This window comes from Pygoscelis adeliae, unplaced genomic scaffold (genome assembly GCF_000699105.1).
Source record: "Pygoscelis adeliae isolate BGI_AS28 unplaced genomic scaffold, ASM69910v1 Scaffold308, whole genome shotgun sequence".
NCBI lineage: Eukaryota > Metazoa > Chordata > Aves > Sphenisciformes > Spheniscidae > Pygoscelis > Pygoscelis adeliae.
The window spans coordinates 3,230,284-3,241,140 of NW_008825306.1; the positions used below are offsets into that span (position 1 = coordinate 3,230,284).

A 10,857-nucleotide genomic window follows, 5' to 3' on the forward strand; every position below is an offset into this window, starting at 1 on the left:
CCGAGGGGGGGGAGGGGGGGAGTGAGCGAATGGCTGTGGGGTGTTTAGCTGCCTGCCGGGTTCAACCACAACACCCCTGTACACAAAGTTCACTTACATGCCAGTAAAATTACTTCACCAAGACAGCAGTGGAGGAAATCTACATTTAAGTCACCACGCAAGCAGCTCCTATCCACACTGGTTCTCCATGAGACGAATTTAGCACCTTGCTTAAAGCATGTTGTGGAGAGCAGCTGCTCTAATGATGTCTGATGAAACCTGGTGTACGAAACCTGGTGCACGAAGCATGGTGATTTAGGAGTGTAAAACTAGCTTGGACATCATGCCTCAAGACAGCCATAGCTGGGGCAGGAATATACATGGGTGAATGAATATATGGCCTGTCAAATGCCTCAGAATAAAGCAAATGAAGCACATATCAAAGTACAGGTACAAAGGTATGAAATATTGCAAAGGAGATCACTTCGTTTATGAAGGCCCCAAAACACTATATTGCCAAAACTATTTACTTAAAGATCTTTGGATTGGCTTTATACTACTGTTTTACCAGATTCTTTGCTTAAAAATGCGCGTTAAATGTCCAAGCCAAAAAAAAAAAACCACCAACAAAAAAAAACCCACCCCGACTTTTTCCCAAGTCCAGTAACCCAGCACATCTACATCCTTAATAGAGCTGTGGAAAAATAACAATTACTGGAGCTAATATCACGTTTTTAATTTAAAAAATATTTTTTTATTTCAAACCACTACGAAGAAAGAGACCTATCTGATTACAAAGCCAGAACCTTGTCCGTTTTTCTGATGGAGACTTAGACCCTTCACTGAATGCTCTAGTGGACTGTCTAGTGTTATTTTAACGTGGTCCCCACAACAGAGCTACTATTCCCGAGAGATTAATACAATAAACCATAGAGCTCACTACTGGGAAGTTTGTCCTGATAGACAAACTAGATTCTACCTTAATCTTATAAAATTATTTTATTCACTGTATTACCAAAGGGTCTTTTTCAACATGTAAGTTTTAAAAGTTATTTTATTTTCATTGCCATATTTTAACTTTTGTAAAAGGCACTCAACAAAACTAACATGTTCTGCTTTCCAAACTGCGGCCACAGCGCTCTCAGGCTATGGCAAAAAGCCTTTTTAAGATAAACATACACAAGTCCGTTTTTCCACCCTAAGAAAATATCGGAATAATTGCGGATATCCTTCCCTGTCGTTGTCATATCCTCTGTCGCTCTGATTGCAACATAAAACATGAAGAGACTGAGAAATGCATTTGCTCTGATTCCATCCCAAGTAAAAAATAAATTAAATTACATTATAAATCCACACTACTAAGGAGAACAGAGAAAGCAAAATTAAGTGGTATTTAACAGGGGACAGTGTTTTCTGAAGTTAGCTGAATACCCCATTCATTTAACAGATTTGCTTGCATGGAAGTTACTGTATTATTGCAAGCTCCCAGTCCTGCCACTCACGACTATGTCAGTGTATTGCTCTGGGGCGGGGAAAGGAAGTCCAAATTTCACAGCTGTATGCAGAGAGTTAGTGGTACTTGTCAAGGACACTGAACACACAAAGCTAACACGAAAGTTAAGCTACATGTTAACAAACTTCTATTGTAACGCAAGCTGAAAATACAAAAGTAGGAAAGAAACCTTATATAACATCAACAGTCGTTGACATTACTGACTAATAGAACAAAATGACTAATTGTCTCCCATGTGTACCCACCCCTTGTCAGATGTTTTGACAGAATAATTAGTGCATGTGTGACAGTCTTCATACCTAAGTCAGGTTCTAGGAAAACTGTAAGAGTATATCAGTCTCTCTGGATAAACCCATTTGTATACCAGAAGAAACAACCGGGACATCATTAGGCAAGGTTTAATGTTTTTTGAAAGCACATCCTACCCACATTAATCATTTACCCTTTCAGCAGTGAAGAGTTATATGCAAATGTATACTACAAAAGCTCAGAGCTGTTCTGTGAGCAACTGTTTTAGGTTACTACACCAGCAACAAAGAACAACAAGAAGAGCTAGAGCAAAACTAACATATCACAAGTAGAGAAGATCTCATAATCCAAGCTGCTGTATTCTCCTTGAATGTGCCTCCCTCCATTCCAGGTCCAGGGAAACGCTCATCACTTCGTAAGGTCAGATCCTGAGGTGGTATCAATAATTCCCTTCCGAAGCAACTGCCTCTTAATTACTGAACTGTAAATTTGCAGAAAATGTGCCTTCGTGAATTTGCATATTTAAATGCACATGTTTACGACAATTCACCAATTAAATACAGAAACCAGAAAAACTTCTGAGAAATGAACCAGCTGTAGAGGAGGGCAGGCTATGACCAAAGAAACCAAAATCCTCAGATACATGCCAGCCCTCCACAACACACCATTTCCCTATTGCACCAAACCATTTCTTCTCCTCTTCCTTAGATTGTAATTCAAGACACGTATTATATCTTTTGCTATTTGTAAAGCACTCAGCACATTCTGCAACACAGAATGGAATTAAAAAACATTAATCATTAAATGAAATCTAACTCTCCATGTGCAGCATTCTATTTATGTAAACACTTTTCTCTACATAACATACAGTATGAAACATTAAACTGTGTACCAAAAGCCCTAAAACATGTAACAAGCAAAAATAACTTTCAACTTTAAATGGCAGCTTTTATTTCCAGCTTGTCAGAAAGAAAGTTAACAAAAAAAAGATTGGAAGTGGAATCTACTAGCAATGAACATACTTAATGTTTTTGATGCTAAATGCTAACCTGCCTCAATAATGCTCTCCTGCAAATATTTTAGTTCTATTTTATGAACAAGATTTCCAGCTATGCACAAATGCATTTTGGGGCACCAAGCTACCAAAAGGAACATGGACACATGGAAGCAAACTTGCAAGAAAACCCTGTCATTGCCTTTCTGTCTTCTCAGAAAGAACTACAACAAAGTGGGAAGCAACAGCACGTAAGTATCAATACTGCGATTTAGCTTCCTCTGCTATCACAGATTCCCACAACACAGTCTTGCCAAAGATGCAAGGAATCCCAGGACCTTTACTCAAATATGTCTGCGTGAGTTGTTTTTGTTCACAAGCAGAAACTTGTCCTGTCCACCCTCCGTTCTGAACCTACCAGAGCTCTGAATCTCTGTTAATATTTCTGTCCACCAGCAAAAGACTGCATCAGCCATCCCCTTAAATTAGCTTAAGTTAGCAGCAAACTTCTTTATCTGGTAAGCTGACCAAAGCATTTTCCTAAACAGACTGAATCTTCACAACACTATGAAGAATGTAAATAGACACCGATCCTACACAGTAGCTCTTAAAGCATGCCAACCAAGAAAAAAAAATTACATAATTTCAGATGCCTGTTTTCCAGGACCTTTGAAATAAATTCCCATCACCCCCAAAGCTCATCATGGTTCTTCCTCCTGAGGCAGGTCTGTTCACATTGAGCATTTCAGAAAGCTCTTAAGGGAGAAGTCAGATTTTCTCAGAAATCTCTCTTTTCTATATTTGGGGTAGGACTTTCAAGGCCTGCTCCCACTGAAGGCATCAGAAGTTTTACTCCACCCCAGCACAAGGTTAATAAAGCCACTGGATATATTGCTTTTCCCTCTCCTCTCCCTCTGTCCTGGTAAACAACAGGGACAAAGTTTCTGTAGAAATTCCTTTACACATTGTCTCGCTTTTAAAGCAGCTGAGATAAGCACTGCATATCACATATTCAGAAAATGCAGCATTTCCACTACCAACAGGATAGCTTTGCATTGAAAGAGCAAATGAAAGCGCTGAGGGAAGGGGTCGAAATGAAAAGGGCATGTAGTGGTAGATATCAAAAATGGCTTCTATTAGTTGAATCTCTGATTGGCAAAGTCCCCTGATTTTTGCCCAGGCTTGTCCAAAAACCTAGCTTAATTATCATCATCAATAAAAAGCTAAAGGCATTTTATCTACAAGGTAGTGAATGCCTCCTCTCAAAAGAGGGAGTTCCATGATAAGAGCTAATCTAAAAAACCTGAGGAATGCAAACTATTTTCTCAGTTGTAAAACAAGAAAGAATTGCACAAACACAAGTTAAAACAAATACTGGTAACCTCATGCTTCTCCTACACAGCCAGCTTCTCCTGGGCTAAGGCCCTACCCAGTGTCCTTCGGGTAGCTATGCTTTGAACGAGCCCAATGTTCAAAGGATGGAGTCCCAAAAGAGGGCATTACTTTTATGCATCTTCACAAATACAGGCCTTCCCATTAACCTTATTTTCTGAGTTCAGAAAAGCAGTGCAAGGCTACCTTCAAAATAGCTTCAGCCTTTTCAACGGGGAAGTCAGAAAATCAGTCCAACATTTTGTTTTGTAGATAGCTGCCACGCAGCCTGTAACACAGCCCATTCTGGTTGGTCAGACCACCTAAAAGTTACAGAAGACTTTGCTTTTTATACTTTGGGTTATAGTATAGTTTTCTGAAACTTCTACAGGCAAAGTCTAACTGTGTTATACCCTACATACACTAATCTGTTCACATGAGGTGTTGATTATTAGATCAGTCATGGTGCCTGCTACTAAATCAATTTTTTCCCCACTTCCTTTTCTGCAACAGATTAACATTTACAGTCTATAGATGTGCAAGAATTCCATGGTTTTGGTACACTATTGCTTTGACAATATTTTCTTTGAAAGACCCTCTAAATTACAGAAGATCTAGTTACCTCCAGGAACCGGCCCACCTATTTGTCACAGTCAGACACGCAACTATCATTCTGTTACAGAATTCAAAAATATTCGTATTAACTACACAAATTACAAAATATTCCTTGTCTGTTAAAACACATATTAGAAATCATTGATCATGATAACCAAATCAATTAATAATAGATACCAATGCTAACTGCCTTTTAATTGAAGCCTAACCATCATTTCTGTTCATCTCTACGCCAGCCCAGGCCACAGCAGAGCACACCTCAATAAATTAAACCATCAAACTTTATCGTGTTAAAGAGTTAAAGTCCAACACACACTTTCTATGAAGCCTGAACACACATAAAAAAGAAATCTTTCAATTCCTGCATTAATATTTAATTAAAGCCACCATCATTCACAGTACAATACAGGAATTAAATTGCTATAGTGGATCAATTCATCAGACCGATATCCTGTTTCTAACAGCAGCTTACCCTATGTCCTCCAGAAGAAAACATATGAAATATCACATCAGACACTAACAGCACGATCTGCCCTAAGGTAAATTTCTTAATCCCTGTCAGATACTGTTGATTTATGCCCTACAGCATCACAGTTAACATCCCTTCCGCTGTAGCTGTGACTGTTCCTCCTGTCCCTAGGAATAGTTCACTTTTCTTTTTCATCCTACTAGGCTCTTGGTTTATATGCTCTCCTTTGGCGGTAAGTATTACAATTACTTGTATTTTTTTTTAAATGGTGATTTAGGGGTATTATATACATTGCCTTTCAAACTACTCCCTATAACTAGTCATTGTATCAAAGGGTAACGGAATTATTATTTATTAATGGCTAAACATTATTTTGCACATATATATCCTACCTCCTCTGACCTCCTTGAAACAAAACTACGCTAATGTTTTCAGTTCAACTTCATATGAATATCTTCCAATCTCTCTTCTTTGATAGGAGATCACAAATTGATTATCCCAGGTGAATTTGAGCACCAGTTTAATAATGTCCTTTGTGTTATTAACACAGCATTGCACAACGACTGTGGCATTTTTTTCTGCCAACCATTAAGGAGGTGCACAAGTTCAAATAAAACATTGTTGAAATCTTCCTCCCCTTAGTAAATATAGTTAATTTACAATCCAGTAACATGAATTATTCCCTCTAATGTGCATATTCTTGAATTTATCAACATCATCTGCTATGCTTCCCTTTTACCCAGCTTTCTTGGATTCCCTTTACAATTTCTCAGTCTTCTTCAATCTTGCCTAATCCAAATACTTTTGCATCATTAGCAAGTTTTGGCACACCATCATTCATCTAGTTTATTAGATCACCAACATACACATTCACCACCCTCTTTTCAGAGTTGTTTCTACATCACATGGTAATTTAAGGTTTACATTGTTACTGACAAAAAAAAAAAAAATTTCTTAGTCATAAGAAAAAGTACACTTTGAGAACTAGAAAGGAGAGTGGCTGTTCCCAAAAGACTTGCTTGGTTTTAAGCAAACCTCGGTATCTAAACTCTTCAAGTGAGCAGAACACAAGACTGTCACAACGTCTACAGGACATCAGATGGGGGCTGTAGGTCGGTGTTCTCTTCTTCCCAGGACATCACCCATTCAACATGTCACATATGTGACTCCCTCAAGAAAAATCCTTTGGTTAGAAATCCTTCTTAATGTTACCTCAATTTATGGTTAATTAGTGCTAAATTTATAGTCCCTTAGGTATTTTCAGAAGTCGCTCCTGCATAGTTGACTATAATATGTACAACTGCTTATTAGGGCAGCAACGATGGGGGGAAATACATTGTAAAACAAATATGCATATTCCTTTTACATGCTTTGTGCTGCATCATAGTCTTGTGTCCTTAATTCCAGATGGCACTTTTAGCATTGATTTGCTGACCTTGAGAAACACTTTAAAGAGCAATCTTAAAGCCTTCTTTACCTTCCTCTGCATGTAAAGCCAAAAATACCAATCAACATCGTTCAGATGGCAAGGCATTGCATTTGCACAGTTACATTACCTTTATTTGACCACAATCTAATCTTGTCAATTCACTAAAACTGGGCCAAATTTCATTATATTATGCATGGACATTGAAAGTTGAAGACAATGAAATTAAAATGCTCCTAATCCTTCAAACCTTCACATGAAGTCATCCTTGAATTTAGTAAGTTTGCTTTAGAAGTGCATTACATTATACGTTAACAAGTAAAAAACAACAGATTTAGCTAGTGAAAAACATTCTCATTAAATCAAAAGAGAAAAAGCTCAGTTGTGCTATCTTAAAGGAATCAGTAAAACCAATACTAAGGTTTCTTGCCTACCAAAGCATCAACTGTGAATAAACAGATTAAAATTACCTAAAGGTTTATTTAAACAGAAGAGGTGCAAGCAGAAGAAAAGGATAGCCATGTACACATTTAACAAGGAAAGCCAAATTTGATTTTCATCTAAAAAATAATGTCAATAGCAATTTTGATTCCTCATATATTTAAGATAAGCTGTACCTTGTTATATCTTTTAGCTTAAAAATTTTCAGCAAGCTCCAATTTTGTGTTCTGTTTGCTTATCATTACAAAACTATCCAAACATTTCAATCATACACTCCATTTTGTCAGGTAGCTTTACAGTTAAAAAAAAAAAAAAACCACCAAACAAAAAAACCCAACTATACCCAAAAACCCGATAGTCAAGCCAAGTACTGTCAAGAGACAGGAAAAAAGAAAATAACCATCCCAACAATGCACACAACCGAAAAATAAAGATGTAGTGTTACTACCTCAAAATCACACTTTCACAAAAGAGATGAAGACCAAGTCAACAAAATCCCTGTAACCTGGTAAAGCACCTAAATGTCAGCTTTTGGACACTTGGACATTTGACTCATTGATCCTTTCACACTCCAGAGTCCTCCTCACTCCCTCCTACAGCCCAGAAGAAAGAGGAAAGGGGAAGTATGGACCGCAGTTCCTGGTCCCGGGGTTATTTCCACATTTGTGAGGAGCTCTATTCCTTCGGAGCGTGTGAGATGTCTCCTCATAGACCACCTCTTCAGCTCCAAGCGCACAGCAAACCAGAAGGCCTTAAGCAGAAGATAGGCACCTGGGTAGGACAGGCTACACTCACTCTGGACACGGACGGGATCCAGCACAACCAGAGGAAGCTATGAGTGCCCACTGCATTTTGAGGTCTCCTGTACTAGGCGCAGGAGGATGGGGTTAGACAGTGGAATCAAAATCATACTTTTATCATGATCTTGGACTTCAGCTCAGGTCTACATCAGTTCCTTTAGGATCTAGTCTTTAATTTTTATTTTTTAATGTATTTTTTAAAACAATCTAAGAGGTGGAGTCAGCAGCTTTCACAGAGTCTCTGAATAGAGAATCAGTAGATTTCAAAAATGGAACCAGACCTTTTCACATAACATTTCGGAGAATCTTGTGCACAGGCATACTCCTCGCAGGAGGAACATCTACAGGGTAATGGTTTGTTTTCACAGATCAGGAGCTGTTCTAGTGGAACTCCACAAAGTATAATAGGCCAAGGCAGGCTGCACTTCTCGATTGACTTAGACATAAAAAGACTTTTATGGCATCTGCTCAGCATAAAAATTAAGCCTTTATTGAAATCTTCTTGTAATTGAGCTGGATACACGTGCACAAATATATTGCATACTAAGTATTATAGCCTGGCTCCTGCAAAGACTTGTATACATGTTTATTATTATGTATATAAAAGAAATTCCATGGTTTCAAAAGCACTCTTCATGAATGCGAATTTAAGCACATGGGTGGGTCTTTGCAGGACTAGGACCCATACGCTACTGAGCAGCACTGCCTGCTGAAAACTTTTTACCTTCGTATACTACCAGTAGTTTATAAAACCCCCTCAGCTGACTAACCCTTGCAACAGAGAAGGACTTGCTTCCAGCTGAGGAGCTGGCGTTCAAGTACACTTTTCACACTGCATATATCTATGCTAAACTTAAATCCAGATTAAAATGAGCTACTTCAGTAACATTTAATCAAACACAGCCTCACTGGATATGAAGAGAAACAGAATGAAGAGCAGCCCCTTTGGCTGTAGTGGTACAAAACAAACATAGAAAAAGGAAACCATAGAGTTACCAGAAGTATGTAGAGAACTTTTTTTTTTTTTTAATATTAAATACTTTCTCCAAGATTGGAGGAGCCGCTGGCGGCCAAGACAGTTTGCTAAGTGTACAAAAGCAGATGTATTTCACAGAAAGCCATTCCATACCTAAGTTACGATAACTGACTCACGGGCTTCTGCTAGACAAGAACGACCAGGAGAAAAGTCAGTTATTAGTATTAACGTTGATTGCTAATTAACCCTCGTGAACAACAGTGCACCAAAGCGACTTCTGCTACTACTACAGAAACATTTAAAAGGCACGTTTAAAACTGTAAGTATAATGTACATACAAAAGCTCAATTTGCTCAGTACCGAGATCAGTCCTGCAGTTCTCGCTCTGGCCTTGATCCGCACCAGTAGATCCTCTGAGGTTGCAGCGAGCCGGTCATGCTTTCAAACTTCTCGCACGCAGAAAGTGGCAGAACTGATGGCCACAAGCTCTGTCACAGATTTTGGGGACTATCTTTTAGCTGATGGGCTGTGCTTCAAACTGTACGTTTGCAAAGCTCCCAACTTTTGTATCATGACCCATTAGATACACACAAGTGCCCTCTGCCTGTAAGCAACTCTGGCACAGCCTCCTAAAGAAACCAAAAAAAGTTCAAGAAAGTACTGCCAATAACAGAACAGGGCCTAAAGCTTATTTGCATTACTATAATATCAACGCACGCTTTATTTTACACCATGTAACAAGTACTAGATGTCAGCTACAGACCCCCCAGAGGGCAAGAGCAAAAGCTGTATAATCTGTATTTTGTCACTCATATTTGATAGGGCATTCTCAGCTGGATAACCAGAGAGCAGTCCCTCCTGGGACTGCCTCCCCCCGCATCTGTCCCCAAAAAGACCTGACTACCTTCTCTCTTAATATGGAGGTTGGCAGGTGGTGACTTGTGATTTGGGGGGAGCCATTTTATATGTATATTTTTCCAAACTCTAAAGAACTTCAGCATATAACAGTGCTTTCGGAATAACCAAACCCAGTAGTGATTATCTGCATAGAGTTTAAAGAGAAAAGAACTGGTTTCTGGTAGAAGTATTTCTTTCAGCTATGGTTTCAGGCCGCATGCCAAAAATCCCAGAAAACTTTCTGGGCAACAACATACTGAAACTGAGCCGTCACCGGTCACGGTTCGTTCCCACCTTGTTAAAGTTACCAACAGCCGAAGAGTTGCTTACAATGGAAACGTACGATTATTTTACGCAAGTGAGAGACACAACTTCTCGACAGGAAAGCTCCAGCACGCAGTATATCCACATACCACACGTACATTATGTAACGCTTGCCCCAAACACACTCCGATGAAGCGAGCTAGTTTGAGATCTTAAAAATTCATTGACTTTGCCGCATCCGAAACGAGAGCAGATGTCACTCCTCCCTGCCTCGCTGCGACCTTTTCTGCGTAACTCGGCGTTACATATTTGCTGAAGACGAACGGCCGGTTTAGGCTTGACTGTAACTAACAAAGAACAAGGTAAACCCCTGGGCGGGGGGAAGACAAACACGGGCACGCCGCGGTGTAAATACGAGCAGCCCGGCAGAGAGCCCTGCCCGCTCCTAGCCGTTTACAAATACCTCCCGATTATACAAACGCCGCGGTATCTGGGTGTCTAGCAGATTAAATTCACGGGCTGGACGGACCGTCCCGAGGCTTGTTTATCGCAGGTCACCGACTGGCATTTGTAACCCAAGCTTAGCTATTTTCGTGATTTACAAACAGCAGCGTACACGCCGCTGAGCTGCAGCTGCACAAACTGCAGAGCATAACGAGCCCTACGCAAATATTGCCTCTCGCGCACACAGAGCAAAAGGCATACCTCGGACTGTTTCAAAGTCGGCGCGGGTGGCTGATAGGCGCGGGGACGCGCCCCAGCCCAAACTCGAGCAAACTCGGCGGCGGCGCCTCCTTACCTGCTCGGCGGCCGCCCGGGCAGCGCGGCGGCTCCGGCTTTGTGCGCTCCCGCGGGAGGCGGCT

General features: G+C 40.1%; 1 protein-coding gene across 1 annotated transcript in view; it reads right to left on the reverse strand.

Moving 5' to 3' along the window:
• PTPN14 (protein tyrosine phosphatase, non-receptor type 14) overlaps positions 1-10,825 on the reverse strand; it is a 118,274-nt gene extending 107,449 nt beyond the window's left edge. The window contains exon 1 of the mRNA XM_009330194.1: positions 10,794-10,825. The gene's annotated coding sequence lies outside the window, so the exon portion shown is untranslated. The remainder of the gene's footprint in view (positions 1-10,793) is intronic.
• Positions 10,826-10,857: the final 32 nt, after the last annotated feature.